At 36.3% G+C, this 23,030-nt stretch overlaps 1 protein-coding gene across 1 annotated transcript in view; it reads right to left on the bottom strand.

Annotated features, from left to right (window-relative positions):
* Positions 1–23,030, bottom strand: part of VSTM2B (V-set and transmembrane domain containing 2B) — a 529,675-nt gene that overhangs the window by 280,272 nt on the left and 226,373 nt on the right. The window lies entirely within an intron of this gene.

Genomic DNA, 23,030 nt, shown 5'->3' with positions numbered 1-23,030 from the left:
CTAGTGCTACAGATTAGGGTATGAGGAAAAAGGCAAATGTTGCTTTATAAGCATGTGAGCTTAAAAGTTAGGGCAAAAGGCTTTGCTTACAATGGGGGAAGGTGGAGTCAGTGAATGGCAGGAGGCAGGGTACAAGCAGGTAATGGCAACAAAGGCAAAAACTGAAAGGAAGTTAGAAGAAGGAATGAAGAAGGAAGGATTATGTTTTAGGTATATTGAAGGAAAAAGGAAAAGAGGGACAGAACTGAGTGGAGTGAGCAAAGACGATAGGGAGTGACAGAACACTGAGAAAAACAGTTAATGAATACTTTGTTTCAGTCTTCATTAAGGAAGGCAAGAAGAAGATACTGTAGTAGAATTGAGGGTGGGCAGAATGGAGAACAATGAAGAGGCAGCAGTACAAAGACATAGTGTGTTCAGAAGGACCTGCATAACTTAAAGTGTAAGGTACAAGGCCCACAGAAATACAATGACTCAAAAACTCTCAGAAATCTGGCCAGTTGGCAGAGTGCTGCCAAAGCCCTGATAGACATATTTAATAGGTCACTGTCAAGTGCTCTGCCAAAGGATTAGCAGAATGCAAGTGCAGTACTCTTGGAGCAAAGTTAGAAAAATGGAGACCAACAAGCTTATTAGAATAACAACAGTGTCAGTGAAAGTGATCAGTGAAAGTGAATGAAAGAAATCTAAGGAAAAGGCTGATAGTATTTTGAGAGGACAACATTCTTTACAGCAACAACCAAAATGGTTTCACGGGAAGAAATAACCTTCATTTGAACCTAATCGAGATTTACAATTGAATTACAGGTCCACTTGACATTGAAGTACCAATAATTATAGCCTACATGGATTCAGCTCCAAGAGGATCAGAGGAAAGTGATAGGCTTGTAGGTAGGATCAAGACTGTGGAAGTGAATAACCTAAAGGTTAGTTCATAGGTGTTTACTAGGCTAACAACCACAAGGGCATATTTAAGCTTAGCCATACATCCCAAATCTCTGATAAGTTCTAATACCCTTGATAAGTGCAAACATGGGCCTAGAAGATGAACCATTTACAGGTTGCCTGAGTCCATTAGAGACATAGGTGCCAAACCAGGATGAATTTCTGGTTTCCCATCCAATTGTCCAAGTTGCACTTGAATTGGGTTAGGGAGAAACTCTGCTTCACATGGATGGGGAGCCTGTTCCACAGACGGGGTAGTCTCTGGGATACATACCTATCTCTCCAGCAGGTCTTATTTATATCACAGGCAAGGTTTAAATCTTGAGAGTAGGTAATTCTGGTGCTGTTTCTTTTGTGGCGATGCAGGAGGTCCGTCAGAGTGGGGTCTGATAATGCCCTGTATGCCAGGTATAGATCTCCCTTCTAATGCCTGTACGAGACAGAATACAGGGTTAGGGCCTTGAGGCAGTCTACATAGGACATGTTACTTACACCCTGTATTCTTTTAGTGAGGAACCTCTGTGGACATTCCAACTGTTGGATATGCCTGCTTAGGTACATACCAAAAGGGTCATTGTACTCAGTGATAGGTTTGATGAATGCCGAATGCAGTGGAACAATGACTTCCTTGGACTTAGATGCCATACCTTTGTTTATAAGTTGCACAACATAGAATGAATTCCTCACCACTGTAGACACGTGATGATCAAAGGCTAGATTACTATCTATGTGTGTCCCTAAGTCCCTGACTATTAGGTCATCTCTAAGGGGTGTGTTGTCAACATGATAGTTACCAGGGATGGATGACTTTCAAAGGATACTATTATGCATTTCTTGGCATTTAGTTTTAGTCCATGGCTCTGATACCAGTTGTTTGTCTGTGTCAGCCCCTCCTGGGGAACATTTGTGTCAGTCTGAGGGTCAATGACAGCTCCTAAATTGCAATCATCTGCAAATTTAGTGAGCCAGAGACCATTGATATTGGCCTTGACATCTGAGAAGTTAATGTTAGAAAAGGAGCGGCCCAAGGACTGATCCCTGAGGGACTCCACTTGCGACTGGCCTCTTTGTAGAGGTGGACTCCCCAATTCTAACTTCCTGGGTCTTGTATGTGAGCCAGTTGTCTATCCACTGGGTGACATATGGGTTTGTATCTAACTTCTTGAGTTTGTCAACAATGTCCAAGTGGTGTATTGTGTCAAATGCCTTGGCCAGGTCAAGGTAGGCAGTGTGAATGATTTTGCCCTCACCCATTGCTTTGGAGACCTTCTCAAAGAAGTCCGCCAGGTTGAGAAGGCATGATTTGCCCTTGACAAAGCCAAACTGGGTTGGGTCCAGTGTCTGGAGGTTTACTATATCTCTATTGATCGTCTCCATGATAATTCTTTCCATGGCTTTACATATAAGACTAGTGAGATTTATGGGTTTATAGTTTTCAGGGTCTATAGATGGCCCACCTTTGTGCAAAGGGATGACTGTTGCCTTTCTCCATTCATGGGACACAAAGCCTGTTTGGAGGCTTCAGTTAAACAGTAATTCCAGAGACCTTGATAGGTCATGTTTCATGCTATTTAGAAGGCATCGTCTGGGCCCATTGATGCAGTGCTCATGTTCTTAGAGAGAGCATGAGCATTAAGGACCTGTTCCCTAGTGATAGTAGGGGGAGGTTATATTTGGTGATATTTCCAGAGGGCTTGAAGGGGAGAGAGGAGTAAAGTTGGAGCTGAAGTTATCAGGCAGGAGGTTTGCTATATTTTCTGGCTCAGTATAGGTAGTTCCATTTACAATGAGCTTACACACAATTGTGTATTGCCTGTGAGGTTGTGGACATAGCTAAATAATGCTTTGTGGTTGTGCTTGGCCTGGGATGCCAAACTTACCTTAAATTTGGCTTTGGTAGACTTTATTTGTCCTCTGAGTTGTTTACTTAGTTTGATGAGAGTGCTTTTATCCTGCTGGGTGCTGCATCTCATAATTTTTGCCATGATTTTCTTCCTCCTGTTATACAGCAGATTGATTTTTGTGGTTTCACCAGGGTGGTTGTTTTTTTGAGTTAGTTCTGTACTTCTTCCTTGTGGGTGCAACTGCATCTATGCGGCTATTAACATGCTTGTAGAGGGTTTCTGTGAACAGTTCTCCATAGGCAGAAGTGTTCTCAGGGTTTATGGAGGCTTGAAATTTTGCCATGTTCTCACTTAATAGCAGGAGGTTATCCTTAGAATAGTTCCTGAATATTCCAGGTTTAGCTGGGGGTCCAGGTTTAATTTTTACTTCAAAGGAGACCATTTTGTGGTCTAACCTTACCAGGGAAGGCATTACAGTAGGGGGTGTGCAGCAGTCTCCCATATTAGTGACGACCAGATCCAGTATGGTTGCATCTCTGGTTGGTGTATTGACTATCTGGTCCAAGGAGTTTGTTTTTACAAAATCCAGGAATCTCGGTGCATGTACAATTGGTATCATATATTATTCTCAGTTAACAGTGGAGTCATTAAAGGCACCCATGATTATTGCATTGGCTTGGATGGTTAGTGTTTCTAATAAGTTTAAATACATGGTGTGGGTTTCCTGGGTTATACAGGGGGACCTACAGGTTGCAAGGAAGTGGTACTGGATTTTACCTATGATGATTTGAACATGGAGCACCTGAAGTGCATTGTCCTGTTTGACCAACCTTGAAGTATATTTACTTTTGATGAAAACAGAGACACCTCCATCTTTAGTCCCTGGCTGTGAAGTAGCTGGCCTAAATGTATGGAAGGCATTATAACCTTGTACTGTTGGTGTGCTCTCTATGCCTTTAAACCATGTCTCAGTGACCACACAGACATGAGAATTCTCTAGGGTAAAGAGAGCTTCTAGGGAGTGGAGTTTTTTGTTTAGACTCCTAGCGTTGAGCAGTAATACCTTTAGATTTTCTTGGTTTTTATTTACTATGTCGGACGTACTTTCAGTTTGGTATTGCCTAAAAAAGGCACTATGGGGGAAGATGATGTTTTAGATAATATACGGAAGCCAAGAGGAAAAAGGTGCAGACTATCCTTGGCAAGGCAGTGTGGTCTGTTGACCATCTCCTACATGCTGACAAATATTGTATCCCCTAGAACGACACCGGAAAATAAGCCAGTTATTAAAGTCAATCATCTTTTGTTCATATTGTGGCATCATCCTTGGAGAAGGTAAAATGCTGCTCAATGCTAGACTCATACCAGTCTGAGAAACATATTCCGAGCTCCATGATGTCTCTCCTCATATAGTCTAGGGATGTATGTCTCAGGTCATTTACTCCCACATGAACTATGAGTTATATTAGTAACTGTGATCCAAAGACCTGAGTGCATGCATAATGTGGTGGATCCTAGCACCTGATAAGCAACTGACCGTAACTTTCTCCTTACTCAGCCTGGTGAGAGAGACATCAGTGTGTCTCATGATGGAGTCTCCAATGACCAGAATGCTAGATTGTGAGGTGGCTGCTTGCCTTATGAGCTTAGAGGTAGAGGATCCATGAGCTGTAACTCTATGTGTTGATGTGGATGTTGTTTTGAAAGAGTGCATTTGGGGCTGCAGAGGTTATTTGTTATGTGTACTTCATCTAGGAGGTCTTTGTGGTTTAGGAAGGTTACATGTAAGTGCCTTAGCATATGTGGTTTGATATGTCTGCTTTGAATTGTGGGTGGCGGGTGCAGCGTGTGTACTACCAACAACCTTATTGACATTAGGAGTACTTTTATGTGAGACCTTTGGCTCCAGTGACATTGTGTAAATACATCTCTCACATTCCATATCAGTTTGCTTGAGAATTAACTTGTCAGTAAACATGAGGAAATTTATACATTGCCTCAGGATGCCCATATCCACCAAGCTGGTAAGGGAGACAGTAGGAAACTTCATGTCCATGGCAACAGACCCTTTTTTATTGATTAGACAATTGGAGTGAGAATATCAGTCACTATCAGGAGTATCTGGTTTACAGCTATGTGGACAGTGCTTGTCACTGCAAACTAGTTGTATGTGTGCAACTACGTAGTGGAGAAATTTCAGCTGTGCTTTTACAAGAAAAATGTCACTCAAGGTGTCTGAGTCTGTACAGAACACTGTCAAACACTTGAGGGGAAACTAATATGTAGACCCTGAAAGTTTAAGGACGAAGTATTTAGGCAGATATTCTGAAGTTTGAAACAAATCAAGCAGTACTTACTGAAAACAAAACATTAGCTTGTCAAGAATGATGAAAAGAGGGAAGCTGCATGAATGGCCACTGCCTGGCTACTGCTAAAGCTGGTCTCAGCACAGCTTCACTCTGTTGGGCTACAATGCTCCTTTGTTTCTTCTCTCACCAGAAGCAGAATATTAGCACCAATCCCAAGAAGAGAAGCAGGCCAAGAATGAAATCCATTCTGTTTGGAATTCCCATGTAAATTTCAGAAAATTGGTGTATTTAGTAATTCGTTCAACAAAGGTAGTGGCAGAGGCGATATCTCCTCTCCACAAAACGAATATATCATCCAAGTAACGGGTGTACCATGCGGTCCTCTCCTGAAAGATGGTGTCAACGAACAAATAATGCTTTTCCCAAAAAGCCATAACAGCATTAGCAAAAGTTCATGGCTACACCCGTTTTCTGGAGGTAAAATTGTTTGTTGAACAAAAAGTAATTATTATTAAGGACTAGATCCAATAAGTATATGATTAAATCAATACTTTGTCCTTCCTGTTTTTCTAAAAGAAAGTCTCTCACCCATTCACATCCAAGTTCTTGTGGAATAGATGTATAAAGGTTGCAAACATCAATTGTAAAAAAATTAAGGGCCTCGTCAAAAGGGAAGTTATTAATCGTTTGCAAAAAATCCCATGAGTCTTTGCAAATATGCACCTCATTTTTCAAGGCCTCCTTAAGTTTACGATCAACAAATTTGGCACAACTGTATGTGATAGATTGTCTCCCATCAATGATGGGACGAAAGGGTGGTTTTTTGCAAATTTCTGCAGATTTTAGAGTTGCCAGCCTCTTTAACCTTGTGTTGCACCCCTCTATTGCTCTTTTTGAAAAAATATGTGAAAATGATTTTAGGTCACTTATGGGTACATACTGTCCTAGTAACATTTTTAACAATAACTTTACCCAAACTAAGAAAGATGCATTACAGGGGTTGAAATTTGCAAACATTCGTATTATGAAACCAGATAAAGGGGGTGGGTTGGTCTTCATGAACAGGGAAGATTATGTATTGAACATGGAGTCATTACTTGACAGTGAAGCTTACATGCAAGTGTCTCTTAATGAGATGAATGGAGCTTACCGTAGGATCACTGGGTTCATCAAAGATTTGTTCATTGAAGGCCGTATTGATTTGGACCTTATGAATTATTTGGAAATCATTTATCCAATTACCCCGACCCTTTTTGGGTTACCAAAAATACACAAAAATTTGCAAAAACCACCCTTTCGTCCCATCATTGATGGGAGACAATCTATCACATATGGGTGTGCCAAATTTGTTGATTGTAAACTTAAGGAGGCCTTGAAAAATGAGGTGCAGATTTGCAAAGACTCATGGGATTTTTTGCAGACGATTAATAACTTACCTTTTGACGAGGCCCTTAATTTTTTTACAATTGATGCTTGCGACCTTTATACATCTATTCCACAAAAACTTGGATGTGAATGTGTGAGAGACTTTCTTTTAGAAAAACAGGTAGAAGGACAAAGTATTGATTTAATCATATACTTATTGGAACTAGTCCTTAATAATAATTACTTTTTGTTCAACAAACAATTTTACCTCCAGAAAACGGGTGTAGCCATGGGGTCCCCCTGTAGAGCAACATTTGCTAATGCTGTTATGGCTTTTTGGGAAAAGCATTATTTGTTCGTTGACACCATCTTTCAGGAGAGGACCGCATGGTACACCCGTTACTTGGATGATATATTCATTTTGTGGAGAGGAGATATCGCCTCTGCCACTACCTTTGTTGAACAAATTACTAAATACACCAATTTTTTGAAATTTACATGGGAATTCCAAACAGAACGGATTTCATTCTTGGATGTGGAACTAACAAAGAATATTAAGAAAAATAGTTTTACTGCCAAGATTTTTAGGAAATCCACATATTCTAATGCATTTTTGCACTTCTCCAGTTGCCATCCTTACCACCAGAAAAGGGGTGTGGTGAAAGGACAACTCGTTAGGGCTGCCAGGATGGTGACTTTGGAGGATGACTTTTTTCAAGAATGTATGTTATTAAAAGATATGTTCATGAAACGTGGGTACCCACCTAGATTGGTGGGTGAACTTATTGAAGAGGTAAAGAATAAAAGGGCAAGTGGTTTATTTAAACCAAATTTACAGTTAAAAGAGAATGAAACAACTATTGAATCTAGAGTGGACTTGTCAGATGATTTGACCACCTCTTTTGATTGCCCACTTTTACATGACTTTAATAATGTAAAGAGCTTTGAGAAAGAGGGTTCATTTGCATCTAGTTTTATTACCACGTTTTCTTTGGATGCTCCATCTTTAAAAACTATTATTTTCAAAAATTGGTGTTATTTATCAGAAGATCAATCAATTAGTAAACACATTAATGAATATCCTCAAGTGGTTTTTCGTAAGGGATGTAATTTGAAAGCACTTTTGGAAAATAATAATTCCAATGTGCACTGCCCACATAAAGGGATGTTCAAATGTGAAAATTGTCATTGGTGCAAGTATATAAAATTGAGTAACTCATTTACAGTAAAAGGAAAAAAAATTTACATTAATGGGAAGTTTAATTGTAACACTAGGGGGGTGGTATATCTTAGTTTGTGCTCTAAATGCCAGGCTTTTTATATAGGGAAAACTGATAGACCACTGAAAAACAGAATTTATGAACACTACTATGCAATAAGAAAGGGAACACTACCAATGCCCTAACTAGGCACATTTTATCATTCCCTGAGCATGAATTTTTATTCATGGCTATTGAAAAAGTATCTGAGAATGAAAGAGGGGGACCGACTAGCCTAAAACTTGAAGAAAAAGAAGTTTTATGGCAGTTGAAATTAAATGTTTTGGTCCCACCAGGTTTAAATGATGTAATCTCTATCAGGAGCACTTTAAAACTTAAAGCTTTATTAAGATAAAAAATGTACTGAATTTCACGAGAAAATACTTTAACATAGTATCTATGAATAGATTTATGTAGTTTACACTTTACATTTTATGTTCTTTTACTTTAAATTGAGGTAAGGTTGTTTCAGGAAATAATGTTTCAGGAAATGATGTCATGTTTTTTAAAGTATTTACGGGTTGATTTTTTATTTGTGAATTGTCTGAAGAAGTTTACATATTTTTAGTAAACGAAAGCGCTAACATACAGTTTTTGTTTCCTAGCATGGTGCTTTTTCCATGTTTTATTTTTTATTAGTATGTTGAATTATTTATAAAGTTTAATGCTGGTGCCTCAGTTTTTTTCAGCTATACTTCTAATGTGGAGGGCTTGTGGTATAGAATTTTCTTGGCTACGTTTATAGATTTTTGCAGAAATACTTCCTGCTGACTTATAGAAAATCACATGCCTGTTTTTTACATCAAGGCAGCAGAAAATTGTTACCTCCTGATTGATGAACATTCTCTACATTTAAGTTCAACATTTTTCAACACCTGTTTTTCTATATCAAGTGATTTTTCATTCTTTCTCTATGCATGTTTAAGGACACACACAAGGCTATGATACAACCACCAAGGATCAGTCTGTCAACTAGTCAGAGTGTACTAGAGGCAAGTTTTATATTTCTTCCACTCTTTTGCTACCTTCTCAATACGTAAAACTCATAATAAAAACTCCTGCATTATTATAATGAGCATAAAAATGAAGCATACCTCCTTTGTGCTACATATTCAAGCCAATAATGTCACACTCATTTAAAGGGAACCTGAATCCTTAACCATCACTGACAATGCATTCTCCATGCTGGGCCCCAAACTTTGGGATATTCTCTCCCACAACAGCATTCATAATTCACCCTTAGTTCAAGACTTACAACAAATCTAAACAAGCACAAGTTGACACTCCCCAGAGCAAATGTTATGCCGCTAATGAAGAAAAAATACTTACAACAAATCTCTTTGCTCGTCTTATCAAAATAGGCACATGACCTGCTTTTCACATTCTGTTGTTCCCTAAACTAATGCTCTGCAATCAATAACATTGTATGAAATTGCAAATTTCACCAGTCTCCCTGCATACTATTTTATAAACACTGCAAATATTGCATTAATGCTCATTATATTATTACTAAGTACAGCCATGAGGCATTATGTTATCAAAGTACATTATAGATAACATTCCTCATTGGTTGCTATCAAAATGAATTACAATCTTGTATAATGCATTTCTCATATTTGCTATTATTTTATTGTGGGTCATCTCTGAAGTTATCTGTTGCTACCGATGTGTATTGTAATTATATTCTGCATTCTGTAATTTTATTTACTGAATATAATGGTTCATATATAAACTTCCAGGCCATGGTTGAACTTATTCCCTTTGAATCAGTCAACTACCCCTCCTAACAATTTAACTAAATAAAATAAATAATAGCCGATTTTGTCCGGAAAGTGTGAAAGTACTCCTCATAACAATGTGAACCCTTAAAGAATCACTGGCATGTAACAATGAATCTGTTAAGGAAAGTGCATTTAATGTGTGGAAAATTTGTTGAAGTGCATGGTATATGTATGTATATATATATATATATATATATATATATATATATATATATATATATATATATATATATATATATACATAAGCTGTATAACTCATACTGTGAATGTTTCTCTGGGAACTCATGCCTGTGACCCTTCAGTTACATTTTCTAGTCAATTTCTTAATAACATATGAATCAATTATTTGTGAATTGTCATTTCAAAACATACTAGGCTTTTTGGTTTAGGATTAGGCTTGTCACCTTTTCAAATTTTCATAGTGGGATGTATACTACTTAACTGTGTTTTATTAGAAAAAAAAAAACCTGGAACAATGCAAAAGACCAGACATTATGCACAAAAATTCATTACTGTAGCATTTTGTTTGCATATGTCTTTTTATATCATACTAATAAGTATCAGATTTCAATCACTTCTCATTTTATACTTTTCAGAATGCAACAGTTTATATCTGGGCACCACTCTGCAAAACATTTAAATCAAACACACTGTTCCTATCATCACTATCTGTCTCTCTCTCACACACACACACACACACACACACACACACACACACACACACACACACACACACACACACACACACACACACAAAACAGACACACACACACACACACACACACACACACACACACACACACACACGCACACACACACACACACACACACACACACACACACACACACACCCACCCTTGCTTCTTCCCTTACCCATCTTCTTACCCTCTATCTCCTCCCAAAGAATTTACCCAAATAAAGAGAGAGAAATAAAATGAATTAAGGAAATATTAACTATTGTCAATTGGAGGAAAATAAATCTTGTTCCTCAAAACTCTTGAACTATATTCACCAATTTCTGTCTTTCCAGATTAACTTCTAAATCTTTCAGAAGAAAAACACTTTGCTTTATGCAATGGATACTACAACATAGCATTCTTCCAATATATTCTTCACTTAATACAATATTCCTCCAAACTCCTGCCAATTCAGAGATAAATACATGAACACATTTTGCAAGGAGTTAGGAAAAGTAACTTCAGCATTAAAAAAAATACAGAAACATCATTACTTATAAATGTAAAAAAGTAAGTGAATAGTATTTGAAAATAAAAACACACACACACACACACACACACACACACACACACACACATATACTTGGTAAGGCATTAATAAAATTAAAACACAAATCAAATATAAGCATACTGGTAAGATAAATATTAGAGTGTTTTACTGTATTTACAATATTAACAATATGTACAATATTTACAATAAGCAACGAGTAATCTTTATCTGTCTTAATAATTAGAACATATAATCTGATATACACAAAAATAAAGAACTACCAGCTGGTAAACGTGAACCGTTGCAAAAAAACAATGATAGCAAAAGTCAAGAAAACAGCAACTGTGACACGAGGTACAGCTCCAGTTCTCATAAAATACAGCTTCCAAGTTTCACACGCTACAAGCAAATATTCCTTTATTAATAGGTAAGCGCTTTCACCACTAACTGTGGCTTCCTCAGACCATATACATATTACTTACTGACAAAAACAGTCTTTAAATACCCTCATTAAACTACTAACACCCATTACATTCAAATTCTCATTCAACAAATGAACACTGTTCTTTTACTTACACACCTTCAATGGGTGAGATCATCAATTGAACCTTTACATAATTTAAAAACATATTTACTATAAAGATATGTTATATGGCATTTAATTAAAAAACATTTCAAAACTTCTAAAAATCATTCCTTAAATATAATCATGCTACATGGTCTCACATTATTCAATATATTGCACATTCCCCTATATGGTATAAATTTCATTAGCTCAACATAACTAAAAGTAAATGTAAACATTAGTATTTCATTATATTTGAATACTTTGTTTTAAACATAGCTGCATCATGATGCAAGTGTGTTCTATTGAGAAACGCTGTATAGCTCATCATTGTGTGCTTTTAAGAAACAAAATAATAAAAAGTTAAAATAATATTCGCTCTTTTCATTTTACGCTAGCTATATAGGGTAAACATGTCAAACCTATGCTCTGTGCTATCACCATATTCACAAACCATTTAGATTAACCAGTTAAAATAAGCAAGTATATTCAGTTCACTGTGTATGCTCAAGCACTCATTCCAACATAACTTACATTCACTAATGTCGCATCAGCATGCACTTAAAACAAATAAATTAAGCTATTTCTTCAAAAGCCTCATTTAAATACATCAAATCCAAGTCTTGTAATCACAGTAGATTTAGCGTTGTAAATCCAAGCATATACTAATGGAAAAAAGTTTGGTCGCTCTGACTTTTTTACATTAATATATGCCATAAAATCACTTAAAGGCCGCAGAAATATCTCACTAAAAGAATCACAGGCCTAAAGTAGATGCCCTACGCTGACTGCCTTAAAAAACTCCAGCTATACTCTGTCGCATATCATCTACTCAAAGGCGATCTCTGCTTAACATACAAGGCCATGTTAAACCCAGAGCTGCTGGACATGCTACACTTAATAAAATCCCAATCCCTCAGAGCCACACGCTCCAGGGATCTAAACCTTGTCATCACAATAAACAAAACATGCTGGAGGGATAGGTTCCTGACCCACAGACTCCCCAGACTCTGGAATAGATTGCCTATACATGTCAAGCAGAGTGCCTCTTTGGCCCTCTTCAAAAGGAACCTTGACGATTGGATGGGAGAAAAGAAATTTACCCCAGGGATCACATCAGTCACCCTGCTAGACAGGGGTCCAGGGAAGTAAATAGTGTGGGAAGAAATAGCCAGGGAATTGTTATGGCTAGGCTTGTATAGGCCCTAGGGCTGATAGCCTAGTACCAACCTATGAACCTAAAAATAAATACATTAATAAATAAATAAATACAATTACAAAACTGGACACCTGAAGCCAATGAGAGAGACAGAACAATCAAAAATATGTTGAGCTAATGAAATTTATATCATATAGGGGAATGTGCAATATATTGAATAATGTGAGACCATGTAGCACGATTATATTTAAGGAATGATTTTTAGAAGTTTTGAAATGTTTTTTAATTAAATGCCATATAACATATGTTTATAGTAAATATGTTTTTAAATTATGTAAAGGTTCAATTGATGATCCCTCCCATTGAAGGTGTGAAGTGAAAGAACAGTGTTCATTAGTTGAACGAGAATTTGAATGTAATGGGTGTTAATAGTTTAATGAGGGTATTTAAAGACTGTTTTTGTCAGTTAGTAGTATGTATATGGTTTGAGGAAGCCACAGTTAGTGGTGAAAGCGCTTACCTATTAATAAAGGAATATTTGCTTGTACCGTGTGAAACTTGGAAGCTGTATTTTATGAGAATTGGAGCTATACTTCATGTTACAGTTGCTGTTTTCTTGACTTTTGATATAATCTGATACAACTTACAGAAGAAAAAGCTAAAGCTACCTTTGCTCTTGGGATATATGGTTCTAGTGATAAAATTAACAATTGTATTAGCATGTAGTACTAAAAATGGTGAAAAAAGACTTCTCTGTCTTTAATTCCTAAGGAGAAACCTCAATGTCAGTCCATAACAACAGCAACAACAAATATAACTCCAGGAGTCTATGAATTTTTTTTATATTTGGCCAGTCATTATAATATGCCTTCTCACTAATGTCTGAGAATAAATTTCAGCTGTTAATTCCACTGTTTTGTAACACTTCACTCAATTTTATCTACAGAATTATCTGTAAATTCCAACCAAATATACAAAAGCCCTTATTACTGCCAGTGATATGCTGGTCTTTACATAATAAAATCAAAAAACTTGAGATGTACTAGGCAACCTATTTTGGAATTAGAATTATAGAATGACTGGCCATTAATATTTGAAAATGCCTGTTGTAAATCCAAGCATATTACCAATGGAAAAAAGTCCAGGTGCTCGGACTTTTTTCCATTAATATATGCCATACAAATCACTTAAAAATAAATAAATAAATAAATAAATAAATAAATAAATAAATAAAATTACAAAACTGGATACCTGAAACCAATGAGAGAGACAAGACCGACAAAAATAAAAGAATAATTGGGTATGTTATGAAAAACTAGAGAAACGTACCTGATTTATATTTTTATTTCCTATGTCCTGTCTCTCCCGCTCTCCCATACCTTCAGTGTCCTGGTATCTTTTTTAAATTAAAAAAAAAAAAGGAAAAAGCAATGGAGATCTTCCTTTCTCCATTGTTTTCTATACACAGCATTTGTCACACAGCACTGAAGTACTGCATAAGCATGGGAACAAGTCCCATACGCATGTGCAGTACATAAAAAAAAGCACCAGGATAGCCGAGAAAAGTGGAAGAACACCACAGAGCTGTCATACAATGATATTATTTAAGAAAAGTAAGTAATTTTTTTCTTAAATAATGTCATTGTATAATAACAACAACTGACTTTGTGGTGTGGTATATTGAAGATTTACCCATGGTTGCGTTTGTTTAATCACTACCCCACCAACCATGGGTAAATCTTTAATATACCACACCAATGCCATTGGTTACTGCTTAAGTATCTGATTTTCTGGATAGAAACATTGTTTCAGGAAGAGGGCACTTTAAGCAGCTCATGTTCACTCCCATCTCAGAAAAAGCATGTGTATGATCAGCTTTGCCCTGTTTTGTAGTATCCTGACAGAGACTGAAATGTTTACAGCAGGTATTCAGATTATCTGGTGAGCATAGACAGACATTTGTATTAGTGTATACATATAACAGCAAATGCTTTCAATAGCATCTTTACCAGTGATATGAGAAGAGGAAATAAAAGACCCTGACACATGCTGAGTGATAATCTGAGTGCCTGCCGCTAAGCCTGTGCCTGTAAAGGAAAAAAAAAAAAGTGGTGGGTATTTAAAAAGTCCCAGAGGCTGGAGATCAAGAAGGGGATCTAAAAATGTTTGGGAATGGCCTGGATATTCCCTTGGCATTGGCATCACTCACAGTCAGTTGCTGAAGTAAGCGGTTTGAGATCATTCCAGTTCAGTTAATTACATCTCGATGAGCAGCTTTATAGCTAACATAAAATAATGGCGGTTTTGCTTTAAAATGGATGCTTGCCAAAATACTCAATGCAAACAGGATGAGTTTCAAATAAAACTTATTTAAACCACAATAAGAATATCTGAGCCAAAAGTATTGTTTCAGATTTTATGCTGAATGCATTATTTAATGCAGTCATTTGAAGTTTACAAGCATTAACTAGAACTTATGATAATTTATCCTAGAGTATGTCATCATAAATCGCTGAAGATCACTTTGGCTTAATTTCAAGCATATAGAAGTTCACATTATACAATGATGCAGGCTAAAGTCATTTGTCATACCACCCGAATAAATTAGTTATGTCAATTACTTATGTTCATCATCATCTTCCTTTTTACAGTTTTACATTTATTTTCCAGGCACATCATTTATAACACACTGCAGCTTTTTAAGCATTAGTCAAAAACTATAATTGGACATGGGTCAACACACTAACATTCAACATCCTAACATCAATGCAATATAAACCTTTTTAAAATAATTAAGACAAAAGATATATACATATATATATATATATATATATATATATATATATATATATATATATATATATATATATATATATATATATGTAAAGAGCCTATGGAATGAGGTAGTCTTTAACTTTTCATTTGAGGTATGTTTTGAAGCTAGGCATTAATTACAAAACACCTTTATATTTTACACTGTCTTAATCTTTACAGTTTTTTATGTCTATGACAAAACTGTCAAATGCCTTTAATGATCCAAATACTTAATTTCCAAATCAAAGTCTACGGTAACAGCAACATCAAGGTGAAATGCTCAGCCTAGCTTTCAGTTAATAAGATATAAATGGTCATAATAGGTTCTACAATATTCTTACAGATGTACCCTGTGTTCTTATACTTCCTGTATACATTATAACAATAGGAAATGTTTAGGACAGCACAGAATCTGTGGTTTGTAACATCAATGTATATTATTTTTCTAGGGAAATTATTTTTTCTATCAAAGAAAAAGCTTCCACACTTATCCATCATAGTATTTCCAAAAAGTATTAATATTTGTTTCAATTGCAAAACATCTTTCTCAAATGGTAAAAAATAAGATAAAAAAAGCCTGTGCCTTCTCTCACTTCAGAAAAAGCAGCAACAGAGGCTCATGAGCTGTAATTGTCAGGTATTTCTAGTATAAAAGTAATATGGGAACCTCCCCAATGTTTACTACATCTTCCATTTTCTTTTATGGCTCAAATATTAGCTGATACTCTGAGTTTAGACTTTTTTATATATAAAAGCTCCTACAAAGGATCTGAATGGAGAGATAAAAAGTCAATAAAAATAGTACAACCAGTAGATAAACAGTCCATGCCAAACTAGTATCCAAACCATTTATTGAGCGCTTTTGTCAGCAGCAACACCTGACTTCTTCAGAATAAGTAAAACACAAAACATCATAGTATTTAAACTAAAATTTAGTGACGTGTCAATTTCCGGACTTTTGACTTAAACAAACAGTACCAAAAATTCATTACCTAAAATACAATCATACCCTAGCATCTTCATTCTAACAATAACTATACTCAAACACATAATGCAAATACTACAAAAACTAAATTTAAAACCATCAAACATATAAATATAGTAATTGTTGTACATTAAACATTTCCCCACATATAACAAAACAATACAAATAGCATATATTCCTATAGTATCCAAAATATAAACATAGTTTCAAAAAACTACTGATGCTGACACTATCATTAAGGCCAGGCGGACTAGTGGCATTAAATTTCATTTGCCACCATAATTCCCTAAAATTAAGAACTTCCTCCCAGGGACCCCCCTGTGGGTCTGGTGTCACTTTTTCAACAACTAAGAACTTGAAAGTGTGACCAGGATATTGTGCTACGTGTTTATATAGGACACTATTTGGACTGGCAGTTCTGATGTCCCGGATATGTTCACATATCCTATCCTTAAGGCTCCTCTTTGTCTTACCAATATAAAACCCAGTACAATGGGAACAAATGGCAGCATACACAACTCCCTTCATAATACAGGAGTAATTCCTCTGTGTTCTAACACTTATACTGTTGATAACTAATTTATCCACTGTAACAACGTGGATACACTGAGCACAAAAAACACAGGCTTGGGTCCCCCTCCCCTGCCGAAATTCAGTATAGTTCATCCTTTGCAACAATTCTTTAAAGGACTTTCCCCTTCTAAAAATTACACAGGGAAGCATTCCTAACTTATCTATAATATCTGCCTGACAATTGAACACAATCCAATGCTTCCTCAATACATCCATGATACCACTATAGTCAGCAGAAAACATCGTAACAAAAGATGACAGGGAAGAATCTAAGGTTTATATTTTTCAAAGTCATTGTGTACAACTACGGTACCACAATTAGTCTTACGAGGTTTTCTGCTGACTATAGTGGTATCATGGATGTATTGAGGAAGAACTGGATTGTGACTTGCCCTTAACCCATTAAGCTGTCTACTTAACAGCTTAGACCATGGTTATAATTTGGCTCCTAAAAAGCAACAAAGTGTAAAAACTTCTCATCTTCTCTTTTTCGATGATTTGAAACTGTATAGCTCATCAGAAAGGGACTGAAAGCACAACTGCAAGTTGTCAGAACTTTTTCAGATGACATAAGAATGTCATTTGGTCTTAATAAATGTGCAAAAGCAACCTTTAAAGCGGGAAAAATGCAATACCAGGAAAACATTAGTTCGGGACAAAAATGTGATATAAAAGAACTTGAGCAAGAGGGAATGTATAAATATTTGGGAACTGATAAAGGATCAACAATAAAACATGACCAAATGAAAATAAAACTTAGTAAGAAATATTTCAGAAAACTTAATCCTGAAAACAGCACTGACATCTAGGAACAAAATCCAGGCTATAAACCAATTTGCTCTTCCTGTCCTAACTTACAGTTTTGGAGTGATTGACTGACACCAAAAAGTTGGATAGATTAGATGGGAAAACAAGAAGGATGCTTCATGCTCACCAAATGGTTTATAAAAATCAGTGCACACCAAGATTATAGATTCCCCATTCTGAAAGAGGGATGGGACTCCTTGAAACTGATTATATGTATAGAACTGCAATCTTGGGACTCCACACATATCTGCTGATCTCGCAAGACCAAAATGGAGTGAAAGTTTTCAAACATGAGGAGAATAAATCTAAGATGACTTCCCTGCTGAATCTAGCAGATGCATATTGGCGTCAAGCAGGAATGGAAATCAAACCAGAAGTAGATAAAAAACAGGCAGCAATTGAATGTGCCAAAAAAACAAAAGAAAGAATATAGGGTGAAGGATTAGATGACAAGGCAAGAAATGTGGAAAAAGCATAAATATAGTTGCAAGCATAGAATACTTCTGGAAGAACATTATGTTAATCAGGAATGAACGCAGGAATGGTTAAGGAGAGGTGAATTTAAACCAAGAGATGAAAGGTTAATTTTGGCGGTCCAAGATACTGGGCTATGCATACGTTAGTTTACAAAGTCCATTGAACTTGTGGGAGAAACAGAGAAATGTAGGTTTTGCAAAACAGAATTGGCAAGAGTTGCACACCTCATTGCTGGTTGTGACATACTAATGGCAGAAGGACTATATACTGAAAGGCATAATAATGTTGTGAGACTGCTGCACTGGGAATTGTGCAAACATTATGGTATTGAAGTGGCTAAAAAACACTGGAAATATGAGCCACAAAGCATCATAGAATATGATCAAGTCTACATCACGTGGGATCATCCATTACCAACAGTTCAAAAGATAGATGCTAGAAAACCGGATGTAGTGTTCCAAGGAAAGAAGACAAAAGTAACATTGATCATTGAAATTGCCACACCTAGTGACTGCAGTGTCATGCACAGAGAGTTACAAAGTCATAAAACATCGGGATTTGATAGCAGAAATGAGAGCAATGTGGAAGAAAGATACCCAGATAGTTCCAACAGCAGTGGGAGCAACGGGTCTTATTTAAAAGAGTCCACAATCATATTTAGATATGTTACCAATACATGTAACTCCGTACGAATTACAGAAGGAGTCATGACAAGGCACACTGCGGGTGCTGCGATGAGTACTTTTGGCTGACATCAAAGTGTGAAACAATACTAATTTCATGACCTTTAATCGTACTTTGACTTTGGAATGGGGTCCATTCCTTGTCATGGTATTAGAAACCCAAAAGGTTTGGAGAAATTAAAAAAAAGAGGGCAATTATATTGTGACACACGTGATACATAATTATCAGTTTAATCTAGAACTTCATTACCAACTGAAGAAACTTCTCAAATTGGTATTATTATTATTATTATTATTATTATTATTATTATTATTATTATTATTATTATTATTATTATTATTATTATATCACTGTCAGCCTCTATCTAGACCTTTTCTATTATTATTTTGATTGAAATCTGAAAGTAAATCAAATGCAAATTTGGGTGGGTTCAAAAAAATAAGCATTTCTGACAGAGACTAACGTGTGACCTTAGCTACAGTTCTGCAGTTAAACAACAACCATTGCAATTTTCACGTCATTGTTTACCCACCAGTTTCTTCATTCTTTCCCTCAATGTCTGAATAGACCTTTCTATATGGCCATTAAATAAAGCATAAGGTAGAGCAGATGTTATATGAAGAACTCTACTTTCCTCCATAAAGTTTGCAAACTCCACAAAAGTGAAATGTGATTATCATAAAGCAGCATTTTTAGAGTGCCATGTTTAATAAAGCTTACACTTAGCTTTTCAATCATTGCTTAAGAAATTCATTACACACATTCATTTACTTAGAATATCCACCTATCCAGACAAAGAACATGTTTTGTGAAAAGTGGATCAGCATATTCCACATGCAGTCTAGACCATGGCTTTTGAGTTAATTTATACCACTATAATAATTACATTCTGATTTATTGCTTTGCTTGGTAGTCATCTGGATTTGTGGCAGCAACTCATATGTCATATCATTGGATGTCAGAGCATCAAATATACTACAGACAAAGTTCAGTTCAACAAAGTTGTCTTGACCATGCAATAAATCTGAGAAATATTTATATGAGGTTAAACAATTATAGAGCAAATCACTGAATATTAAAAACAATTAAGGAGTAACAAAAGCATGTCCCCCCATGTGCCTCTGTAGGTAACAGGTTTCAGGGCCGTGCTGTCAAGGTGATAGTTACAAGAAGATTCAGGCTTGCTGAAAGATATGATTATACAGTGGCAAATAGTTTTAGTTCATGGTTTTGACACCAGCTTCTTTTTGGGATAGGCTCTGTCGGAGGATCTTGGTGTTCTCTAGGAAGTTTATGATGTCCTCAAGTTTGCAGTCATCTGCTAACTTGGTCAGCTACAAACCCTTAATGTTAGCTTTGACTTCTGAGAAATAAATGCCAAAAAAAAAGTGGTGTATGGACTGAACCCGGGGTACACCACCAGTGACTAGTCTTTTGGAGGATGTAGAGCTGCCTGCACTAACTTCCTTGCATCTATTTGTGAGCTAATTTGCTATCCAATGAGTTACATAGGGATAAACCTTTAGTGTGTGGGTAGGTCTGCATGTGTGGTGTGCACTCTTCTAACTTCATCCCCTGCTTTATTACTTATTTATTTATTGATTCATTTATTTATTTACTTATTTATTTATTTTGTCTGAAAAAGCAACCAGGTTAAGAAGGCGGGACCTGTCCTTGATGACTCTTAACTGGGCGGGTCAAGAGTCTGTAGGCTATATATATATATATATGGTTCTACCTGACATAGCCGAAACCACACAACACCGACAACCACATCACCGACACCACATATTCGACAGTCCATAAACACGAAACCACACATAACCGACAACGAAATAACCGACGGTACACAAACACGAAACCCCATACACTGCACACACCACAATAACAATTAAAAACAAAACACATCCCCATTCCACAAACCACACACACAACACAAGCACACCAAAATCCTTACAAGCCCACACTAAACCTTACCCTAACCCTAAGGTCCCCTAACCCTAACTCACTTAACCCACCCTATCCCCACAGACCGTCAATCTCCACACTTACCTGATACTCACACAGCCTTTCCCCATGTCGGCATCCTCGGCGTTGGTGTTGTCATCCGTCGTGTCGGTCTTCTGCATTGTCGATGTTCTGCCACGATCTTCTGAAGTCAGGTAGAACCGTATATATATATATATATATATATATATATATATATATATATATATATATATATATATATATATATATATCCCTATTTATTAATTCCATAATGATTCTTTCCACAGCCTTACAGATGAGAAGGGTCAGGCTTATGGGTCTATAATTACGCAGATCCCATGCAGCCTCACCTTTGTGCAAGGGAATGACAGTTGCTGTCCTCTACTACTACTCTTACATGAAGCCTATTTTGAGGCTTATATTGAATAGCATCTGTAGTGGATCAGACAAGTCATGTTTCAGGCTGACTAGTAGGCATCCTGGTGTGTTATCTGACCCCCACAGATGATGTGTTCTTGACCTCAGATTAAATGTTGAGAACTTATTCATGGGGGGGATTTAGAGAGTGTGTAGTCACAGGTATGAGATCTGAGAATATTGTAGGGAAGAAGTTTGAGATAAATTTGTCTTTTGGTCGACTGGCTATATCATCTGGGTCTCAGTATGTAATTTCATTTAATATTATTTCTCTGTAATGCTGGACATTGTTTTGGCAATTTTTAACGTGGGTAAAGAAAGCTTTGTGGTTATCTTTCACCTGGGCGGCTATTCTTACCTCAAATCTAGCTTTGGTTGATTTGATCAGGGTCTGCAGTTCTTTTTTTTAAGATTAGCAACATTGTTTTTGACATCTTGATAATCAGACTTACTTGTTCCATGCAATGAGATTTTTTTTTGTTATAGACCCTGTTTCTTAGCATAGTATGTAAAATGTTCCAAACATTTCAAGAAGTAAAGAAGGCATTTTGTTAGCATTTTATCCAGTAAGTAATTTGATTTTCTTGTGACAACTCATATCTGTTGTGATCAAGGGGTTAGTTTAAAATTTATTAAAGTCATTTTCATTGTGTGTCTGTGTGTATATATCTGTCTGCCTGCCTGACTGCTGGGTGGCTGGCGGAACAAAATGTCTCCTACAGATGGTACTTGCATCACACAATTACTACAGGTGCTAGTGTACCTGTAATTTAATGACAGTAGGTTCTGTAGTATTAAACTGGATTATTTCTATTCAGCAAAATAGAATTTAAGCACAGTGTCTAATAAATGTATGAATATTCTATATGATTTAGAAGTTTATGATATATTCTTTATACAATTGGAGTATCTCAAACAGTATGGTAAACGCAATACTACTTTTAGATGGTGCTAAGCACATCTAATGCTTTCATTATGTGACACCTGTTTTTCATACGTATCACAGGAGAAAAAAATATTTAAATGCAGATGAGCAAATGTATACTTAATAGCCTGTGACAATTACCTAGGATAGTGTTAAATCCAGTACCAAACAGAGCTACTACATGTTCTTATTTACTGATATGTGTTTAACACAGTGTTTCTTTCCACTGTCATCATGTTAAATGGTATAGCTTATAGCTTTACCATAACAAGTAACAGTTGAGAAGTTGAATAAACTATATATACACAGATGAATATAGATATGGAATATGTATGCAGAAGCTAGGGGCTATAATATGTGAAGCAGGCACATTGTAGGTAGTATGCATTTATTTATTATATTGGGTGACTGTGAATGGCCTACTGGGAATACTTTGGACATGGGAAGACATTGGAGTCCTTGGAAGAAAGTCTTCAACATGGACTTATTAATGTTTATAATGCAGGCACGGTGAACAAGCATACTTGCCCTTTTTATTCAGATTTAACATTGAAAATGCCATAAAAATGTCATATAAATCTTAATGTATATAGTACTGATAACATTAACTTTTTAATAAGGCGGCAGGACCATGGGTGACAAAAGGACTAAACTGACTATATAGCATATATGCATTAAGTATTCAAGAGAGATTTCCCTCTGAATGAGAGCATGCTACGTTCTTGGGGAATGGCGTAATGGTTAAGCTGTTTACCTCACTAAACAAAAGGAACAGAGCTTGATTCTCATTAAGGGAAGTCGGCTAGGCTTAAAATGGTCCATAAAAGCAGCTAGCCTAGTACTTCTGTATGAACCTATAAGTTCCACACAGTATCCCTTATACAAAAACTCAGATGCTCTTGCCA

Source organism: Protopterus annectens, chromosome 8.part1 (assembly GCF_019279795.1).
Source record: "Protopterus annectens isolate FY-2018-M chromosome 8.part1, PAN1.0, whole genome shotgun sequence".
NCBI lineage: Eukaryota > Metazoa > Chordata > Ceratodontiformes > Protopteridae > Protopterus > Protopterus annectens.
This window is presented reverse-complemented; position numbering and strand designations above follow the sequence as displayed.